Consider the following 10,261-nt stretch of genomic DNA (forward strand, 5'->3'; position numbering starts at 1 on the left):
GCTTCCGGGTCGTTATAAGCGGTGACTACCATGTAAAAAAAAAATTAATTAATCGGTTTTTGAATCGTAAATTAGAGACACATTTTTCCGATTCCGATCCCTCCAAAAGTTCCGATTTTTTTACAATATCTTCGGTATAAAATTTCATATTTTTTGCTAGCTTTTATTTATTTTTTATTTTCTATTTTATCCTTACAAAATGCTGCCACCTGTTATGTGCCGTTCGTAAAATAGGGACAATTTTTTAAGATTCCAATACGTCCAAAAGTTCTGATTTTTCAAAAAAAAAATTTCGGTATAAAATTTAAGATATTAGCTTTTATTTACTCTTACATATTTTTTCTAGTTTCTATTTTTACCCTCTCAAAATGCCACCCCTGACATGGGCCGCTCGTAAAATAGGTGCACATTTTTCTGATTCCGATAGATTCAAAAGTTCCAATTTTTTCAACCTTTTATAAAATTTCAAAGTTTTTGTTAGCTTTTATTTATTTTTCTATTTTCTCCCCCTCAAAATGCCGCCCCCTGACATGGGCTTTTCTTAAAATAGGGACACATTCTTCTGCTTTTGATACCTCAAAAGTTCCGATTTTTTACAACATTTTCGGTAAAAAAAATCCGATTTTTGTTAGCTTTTATTTTTTTGTTCTATTGTCTATTTTTAACTTCTCAAAATGCCGCCCCTGACGTGTGTCGCTTATAAAATTGGGGGTCCTGGATATGACCTTAAACTTTATCCGATGGTGAGGGCCCCAGCTTGCAGGCCTTAGGGAGTGTGGAGCCACCCTTTAATTGCCATTGCTCCCAGGTCCACTCTGACCCGGAGTGGTAGCATCTGTTAGGGTCCCAACTATGGGTTAAATAGAATACGACTTAAAAAACAAGTATACTATATTAAAAAATCGTTCTTCAAAATCACCAGATTCGGCATTAAATAACCTGAAAACAAAACAACCAACCAACCAACTTATAAAATTGGGACACATTTTTCTGATTCCGATAGATTCAAAAGTTCCAATTTTTTCAACCTTTTATAAAATTTCAAAGTTTTTGTTAGCTTTTATTTATTTTTCTATTTTCTCCCCCTCAAAATGCCGCCCCCTGACATGGGCTTTTCTTAAAATAGGGACACATTCTTCTGCTTTTGATACCTCAAAAGTTCCGATTTTTTACAACTTTTTCGGTAAAAAAAATCCGATTTTTGTTAGCTTTTATTTTTTTGTTCTATTGTCTATTTTTAACTTCTCAAAATGCCGCCCCTGACGTGTGTCGCTTATAAAATTGGGGGTCCTGGATATGACCTTAAACTTTATCCGATGGTGAGGGCCCCAGCTTGCAGGCCTTAGGGAGTGTGGAGCCACCCTTTAATTGCCATTGCTCCCAGGTCCACTCTGACCCGGAGTGGTAGCATCTGTTAGGGTCCCAACTATGGGTTAAATAGAATACGACTTAAAAAACAAGTATACTATATTAAAAAATCGTTCTTCAAAATCACCAGATTCGGCATTAAATAACCTGAAAACAAAACAACCAACCAACCAACTTATAAAATTGGGTCACATTTTCTGATTCCGATATCTCTACGAGTCCCAATGTTTTACGAGCTTTTCGCCATAAAATTTAAGATTTTTTGTTAGCTTTCATTTCTTTTTCTTTTTATCCTCTCAAAATGCTTCCCTACGGAACGTGCCGCCCGGGGCGGACCGGCTCCACCGCCCCGCCGTTGCTACGCAACTGTGTTGACTACATAGTCCCTGATATGAATGGAGATCTCTAGACTTTATCTTGAAAGTGAAAAACTCTAAGACAAAAGACCCCTGCCGTACGGCAATCACAGCAAACAATGATTGGTTTCTAGTGAATTACAACTTTTGATATTGGACATAGAGAAATTTTAATAATTATTTCTACACTAACCCTAACCCTAACCCTACCGTACGGAAATCACAGCAAATAATGATGGGTTTCCCGTGAATTACTACTTTTGATATTGGACATAGAGAAATTTTAATAATTATTTCTTTACTGAATTTTGAAAAGTAATGTGCATTTATCTGTGAATTGTAATCTTGAATGAATAAAAGAACACAAATACATTCGAAGAAATAATTTTATTTCCAATCTCTTAATTAATTAAAGTGAAAAAACAGTTGAAAACCTAATTAAAAATTAGGAATGAAAAATATATAAAATGTTTGAAGCATTTAATGAGTCAGATGTTAAAAACGTGCAAGAGTTGAATGTGTTTTATCTCGTTAAGCCAACCCTGCTCGATAGGTTTTTGGAGCGAAGTGTCCATGAATAGGACATTATTTAACTGTGATTGTTGGAGGCGTACAAGAGGAATTATAAGACATTACCAGGCGAAATGGTACCATTTTCTCAACAAAACCTTGATTAGTAAATGGTTTGGTAAATATTATATACAATTCAACATGTCCCTATAAAAAGGATTTGATCATTGTTGTGAGTTTTAGATGCATAGTTAGAAGTGAACTTTACCGTCCGTTGATTAATTAAAGTAAAGAAACAATTGAAAATCTAATAAAAAAAAAGAAGATTTTTTCCATCTTGGAATTATTGATGTTGCTTGTCATATCCGTCCAGTTTTTGCATCTTGAAATTATTGGTGTTGGTTGTCATATCCGTCCAGTTTTTTGCATCTTGAAATTATTGGTGTTGCTTGTCATATCCGTCCAGTTTTTGCATCTTGAAATTATTGGTGTTGGTTGTCATATCCGTCTAGTTTTTTGCATCTTGAAATTATTGGTGTTGCTTGTCATATGCGTCCAGTTTTTTGCATCTTGAAATTATTGGTGTTGCTTGTCATATCCGTCTAGTTTTTTGCATCTTGAAATTATTGGTGTTGCTTGTCATATGCGTCCAGTTTTTTGCATCTCGAAATTATTGGTGTTACTTGTCATATGCGTCCAGTTTTTTTCATCTTGAAATTATTGGTGTCGCTTGTCATGTGCGTCCAGTTTTTTGCATCTTGAAATTATTGGTGTTGCTTGTCATATGCGTCCAGTTTTTTGCATCTTGAAATTATTGGTGTTACTTGTCATATGCGTCCAGTTTTTTGCATCTCGAAATTATTGGTGTTGGTTGTCATATGCGTCCAGTTTTTTTCATCTTGAAATTATTGGTGTCGCTTGTCATGTGCGTCCAGTTTTTTGCATCTTGAAATTATTGGTGTTGCTTTTCATACACGTCCAGTTTTTTGCATCTTGAAATTATTGGTGTTGCTTGTCATATGCGTCCAGTTTTTGCATCTTGAAATTATTGGTGTTGCTTGTCATATGCGTCCAGTTTTTTGCATCTTGAAATTATTGGTGTTGCTTGTCATATGCGTCCAGTTTTTTGCATCTTGAAATTATTGGTGCTGCTTGTCATATGCGTCCAGTTTTTTGCATCTTGAAATTATTGGTGTTGCTTGTCATGTATGTTCAGTTTTATTGGACAGAATTATTGGTGTTGGTAGTGATATAGGTTTCGTTTTTTAATAGAAATTATTGGCGTAGGTTTGCATACATGGCCAGTTTTCTGCAATAGACATTATTGGTGTTTTTTGCCGACTGCTTTGTTTTGGTTCGTAGCAGACATTTTTATGATATTATTTGTTTGACTGTTATTGCATAATCTTATAGATGGTGTGTATGTACGGATGAAGTGTATTCTTGTATGGAAGTATTTTAAGATTATCCTTTATTAAGAAAGTTGATTTTACTAAAAATGTCCATAACTTATAAAATATTATCGGTTTTTATATATTTTTACAAATTTCGCAATGAACTTCTTTTCAGCATGATTTTGGGATATGTTAAACTGATATGTTTTGGGAATATGTAAAATTAATATGTTTTTGTATATTCAAAAACATATTACGTTAACATATCCAAAAATCATATTAGGTTATCATATTCCAAAAACATATTAGTTTAACATATTCCAAAAACATATTAGTTTAACATATTCCAAAAACATATTAGCTTAACATATTCCAAAAAACAAATTAGTTTAATATATTTTAAAAAATGTTTTCGAATATGTTAAACCAATATGTTTTAGGATATGTTAAACTAATATGTTTTTAGGATATGTTAAACTAATATGTTTTTCGATACGTAAACTAATATCTGCTGATTATGTTAAGCTAATATGTTTTCATATGTTAAACAAATATTTTTTGGATAAGTAAAACTAATATGTTTTTGGATATTTTAAACTAATACATTTTTGGACATGTTAAACTTATATGGTTTTGAATATGTAAACTGAATGTTTTTTTCTGAAAAAAGATCTCCTTAGATAACAAAGTGTTGGGTTTAAATTGGTTATTTTTTAAGTAATTATTTCATTAAATTTAATGCTGAATCAATTTGTGGAAAAAGTTTTCATGTTTTTTTTATTTATTTATCCAGTTATCGATGGTGTTACTCTTAGTTGTTTTATTGTAGAGTGCATGAACTCTGCTTTGGATCTTATTTCAATTATTTTGGGAAAAGTTTTCTATTATTCTTTATGTTGTAAAATTATTTTTGATTTGATCGACTTGTAGACGTGCAAGTCCTCATATGTCTCACTAAGGTTGAGTTTTTAGAAATAGAATATTCACGATATACAAGACTATTTCTTTTCTCCACTGTGAGTTCTCATATGTGTCATTAAATTTGATTCATCAGAACAAGAATAATCACATATTTTACAGGAATATGGCTTATCACCACTGTGAGTTCTCATATGTCTCACTAAACTTGATTTGTGAGTAAAAGAATAACCACATATTTTACAAGAATATGGCCTTTCACCACTGTGTGTTCTCATATGTTTCACTAAATTTGTCTTTTGAGTAAAAGAATAATCACATATTTTACAAGAATATGGCTTTTCACCACTGTGAGTTCTCATATGTGTCACTAAATTTGATTTATTAGAACAAGAATAATCACATATTTTACAAGAATATGGCTTTTCACCACTGTGAGCTCTCATATGTGTCACTAACTGTGACTTTCGAGTAAAAGAATAATCACATATTTTACAAGAATATGGCCTTTCACCACTGTGAGTTATCATATGTCTCACTAAACTTGACTTGTGAGTAAAAGAATAACCACATATTTTACAAGAATATGGCTTTTCACCACTGTGTGTTCTCATATGTGTCACTAAATGTGACTTTTGAGTAAAAGAATAATCACATATTTTACAAGAATATGGCTTTTCACCACTGTGAGTTCTCATATGTTTCACTAAATGTGACTTTTCAGAACAAGAATAATCACATATTTTACAAGAATATGGCCTTTCACCACTGTGAGTTCTCATATGTGTAATTAAATTTGATTTATTAGAACAAGAATAATCACATATTTTACAGGAATATGGCTTTTCTTTATTGTTTGATTCATCAGAACAAGTATATTCACGTATTTCACGTGAATATGCATTTTCTGCACTGTGAGTTATTATATGTATTACTAAATTTGTTTTATTTGAACAATAATATTCACATATTTCACAAGAATATACATTTTCTGCACTGTGAGTTCTAGTATGTGTTAGTAAATCTGATTCAGCAGAACAATTATATTCACATATTTCACAAGAATATAAATTTTCTACACTGTGAGTTCTAGTATGTGTTAGAAGATCTGATTCATCAGAACAAGAATATTCACATATTTCACAAGAATATAAATTTTCTACACTGTGACTTCTCATATGTGTTATTAAATCTGATTCAGCAGAACAAGAATATTCACATATTTCACAAGAATACATCTTAGCTTTTCATCAGTAAATGTTTATAAAAATAATGATCAGTTCAAATACATTCTTTCACCAGTAAATGTTTAGAAAAATAATGATCAGTTCAAATAAATCTGTTCACCAATAAATGTTCAGAAAAATAATGATCAGTTCAAATACATTCTTTCACCAGTACATGTTCATAAAAATAATGATCAGTTCAAATACATCTTTTCATCAGTAAATGCTTAGAAAAAGAATGATCAGTTAAAATAAATCTGTTGACCAGTTAATGTTTATAAAAATAATGATCAGTTCAACTTCAACAAAATTGTTCAACCATGAATATCTGCAAATAAAAAACAAATGAAATTAATTTTTTTAGTATTTGTATTCAGTTTGTTTTATCTTAAATGGTAAAATATTTCATTAACATCCAGACTCTTAATTGATTCATTCTTTTACGTTTTAATTATTTGAATAAAATTGTCTCCGTTTACATGGTATTCATTATGACACGTTAATACGTTTTACTTTGAATAAGAATTTCAAACTGAGATTTGATCATTCCTTTGACTGTCGCTATCATTTACATGAAACAAACTTTTGTGAACGTTTTCTACCCAAATAACGAAAGCCTGGTTTAATTCATAATTTGATTCATAGAGCTCTGAGGAGTTATCCGCCTAGCAGACTTTACTCTGAAAAAATGTAGGATCAGAAAAATATTCAGTAAAAATGGTTATCCAGAAGATCTTATTAAAAAATGAAGATTTCAAATTATCAAAATGATTATGCTTTAAAATGTATTCTTTATTTCAAATTACTTTTTGGGAAAAGCATAAAATTGAAAAACACATTGTTAGTATGATTATAGCTTTTTTCCTTAGGTTTGGTGTATACTATTAGACCTACCTGTCTTTTGCGCAAAGTCATTGTGCTTTATGTCAACTGCAGTAATGTTGTTTATCAGTTTAAATTCAAATGTGATGCTGATTTTGTGGGACGTGCTTTCATGCATTTAGAGATCCGGATAAAGCAGGACAATCCATTTAAAATTTAAAAGGGAAAGATAAGATCTGCAGTCTCCCTTCCTCTTCATGCCAAATCACACTTTATTTCTTTGGCGGATTTAATGTTGCTATTTCTTCTGACGAGTTAGGGGCATAATAGATTCACTGATTGACATAATAATTGAATGATTGATTTTGCGATACGAAACAGATGCTGTCAATAATTGTTAAGTCTATATTGAATTAAAGGAATAAATTATAAGATGGTCAACATCATGAATTTTGGAATATATTTTTTGTCATTTATTCACTATATTCCTATGTAATGATATTAAGCTTCTTAAATAAGTGTTGGTATATATCATAAGAAAATATATTTCTACAGATTATATATATATATATATATATATATGGAAATATTTTTATTCACTTATATTTCTTTTTCATATATACAAATCCTTATTTAAGAAGCTCAATATAATTACAAACTACATAATGAAGTTTATATTACAAATTCCATAATTTTTACCATTTTACAATTCATTACTTCAATTCAGTTAACATTTACAATTCTTAAAATATATGTTTTGTAGCACAAAATCATTCACTTAATGATTATATCAATCAAGGAATGTATTTGCCCTTAACTCATCGGAAGTAATAGCAACTATTAATCTACCAAAATGGAAATCAAAATACGTTTAGGCATGATTAAAAATCCGAACACTTGGAAGAGAAGCCTTCTTAGCTCATCTTTTGTTTATTAAAATGTTAAACAAAAATGTTCCATACACGTCATGTTAATGTTTTTTTGTAGATTTAATAAAAAAATTAAATAACAATTTTTTTTATTTATAAAATCTATGATTTCGTAAATTGTATTTTTCTCAGGTTAAAATTTTTAAATTTTATTTTTATTAACAGCTCAAATTAATGCCTAATCACAAATAAATGTTTTTTTCCAGGTACGTGTAAAAATGAGTGACCGATGCCCAAAATGTATTAAAATTTTGACCCCCTCCGCTCATTTTAAAAAACAATAAGAAAAATAGTACACAATACAGACTGGTCTATTTAAAAATAAATTAACTAAATTAAGTTATTGTTGTATTTTTTGTTTATTAAAATATAAGATTAACGTACAGAATATTAAAAATTGTCCTCGTCATGTTAAGAATGATTTTTGTAGATTTTAGTTTTAATTGCAGAACAATAAAAAATTATATTACTTTAATTTGAATTCATTGAGATGAGTATTATTTATTAATTTTTATTTATTTAACTTTTATTTATTATTTTTTATTTATTTAACTTTTATTTATTAATTTTTATTTATTTAACTTTTATTTATTAATTTTTATTTATTTAACTTTTATTTATTCATTTTTATTTATTTAACTTTTATTTATTCATTTTTATTTATTTAACTTTTATTTATTAATTTTTATTTATTAATTTTTATTTATTTAACTGTTATTTATTAATTTTTATTTATTAATTTTTATTTATTTAACTGTTATTTATTAATTTTTATTTATTTAACTTTTATTTATTAAATTTTATTGCGGACTATTATCCTCATCTTTTTCTTAGTTGTTTCACGACGTTTCGGCCAACTATTTCTCTGGCCTTCGTCAGGTGGTAACCGCAACGGATAGAGTTTCTATCTGGCGCAGTTGATAGAGACGTTAAATCTCTACGGTTCCAGGTGAGAATTGTCTGAAGATAGCGGTTTTAATCCTATCCAAATCCGGCCAGAGGCTTACTTGGCCAAAACCTGGTGAGACGACAACAACTACGGCAGGCAGTAATTGCAGAGAATGCAGTCAGGAGATTCAGAGTTCCTATCCAGTTAAGAAGACCAGAGGAATAGTTGGCCGAAACGTCGTGAAAAAACTAAGAAAAAAATGAGGATAATAGTCCGCAATAAATAAAAATTGATAAATAAAAGTTAATTTTTATAGTAAAATCCATATTTTTAGATTTAGCAGAGAAGAAAACAAATAATTAAGATTAAACAAATATACAATAAATAAATGTTACCGTTGCGAATAAAATTTACTTTAGTTTCCAAATTTAATTTACTGGTTCATTTTTTTTGCATTTTAAAGTAGTTTTAAATGCTTTCTTGCAGTTTTTTTTATTGCATAACGAAAAATGTTTTTTAGTAGGAACATCTATTTATTTATAAACTGTATATTTTATTTTTAATTGCAGAAAATACAAGCTTTTTTTTAAAATAAAAAATCTACATTTTTATAAACGTGATAATTTATTTTTAATTGCAGAAAAATACAAGTTTATTATAGTAAAATCTATATTTTATAAACTCTATGTACTTTTTTAATTGCAGAAAAATTGTATTGCCCCTTTTCCTCAAACGGACACAATCATATCATTTTAACGGGATATGCTCTGACAAACCCATGACACTTGTGGCCTCTTGACGTACATACAGCCGGCAGGCGTGTTTAGCAATGAAATCCTGCCACTTAATTGCAGAGATCTCTAGATGTTGGAAAGCCTTTCACTCTAATCATTTATTCCTTCAAGGTGCCAGATTTTGGAATTTCTTCCAAAGTCTTTCTTCTTCATTTTTGGATATGTTCATAATTGCGACATGGCAATTAACTGATTTTACTTGAAATTCAATTTTTCTATTTCAGGTTTTTAATTGCTTTCTTAATATTAACCGTTATTATTTTAATTTACAAATTTAACAAATATTTTTTTTCAATTTATATAATAGTAAAATTATAAGGAAATAAAAATAAATATATAGTAAAAAATATAGTAAAATTGAATTTAGGTAAACTCGTCCCGGGAAAACTCGTCCCGGGAAAACTCGTCTCCGGGAAAACTCGTCTCCGGGAAAACTCGTCTCCGGGAAAACTCGTCTCCGGGAAAACTCGTCTCCGGGAAAACTCGTCTCCGGGAAAACTCGTCTCCGGGAAAACTCGTCTCCGGAAAACTCGTCTCCGGAAAACTCGTCTCCGGAAAACTCGTCCCCTTTCGCTAGGTAGGAAAACTGGTCCCTTATTGAATAAATATCGATTGAAAACACATTTTATGGTCGTCCTTGAAGGAGATATTGTTTTTTTTTTAAATAAACAATAGCTCCCCCCCCCTAATATTTTTAAAAATTTTTTTTACTTGTTTAATGTTTTTTGTTTTTTTTTAATAAAATCGATTTTCTAAGTGTCCGTTTTCTACCTAACTGGCTAAGTTCTTAGTGGTTTCACTTAGTTTGAAGCGTTTTCATAAACGAGACCGCATATTTTTTTTTATATTAATATAAAAAGAATTTACTTATATACAGTTGTTTATAAAAGGGTAAAATCGATTTTTCTACCTCGCCGACTATGTTGTTTATTAAATTTATTTGGAATCGTTTATTTGTTTAAGAAAAAAAACCCACTACGTGCGAACGAGAAATAATGTCCGGTATATACCATCTTAGGGGTCTTGATAATCGCTAAAAATAGAAAATTAAAGAA

This window comes from Euprymna scolopes, chromosome 46 (assembly GCF_053919585.1).
Source record: "Euprymna scolopes isolate OS-2025 chromosome 46, ASM5391958v1, whole genome shotgun sequence".
Lineage (NCBI taxonomy): Eukaryota > Metazoa > Mollusca > Cephalopoda > Sepiida > Sepiolidae > Euprymna > Euprymna scolopes.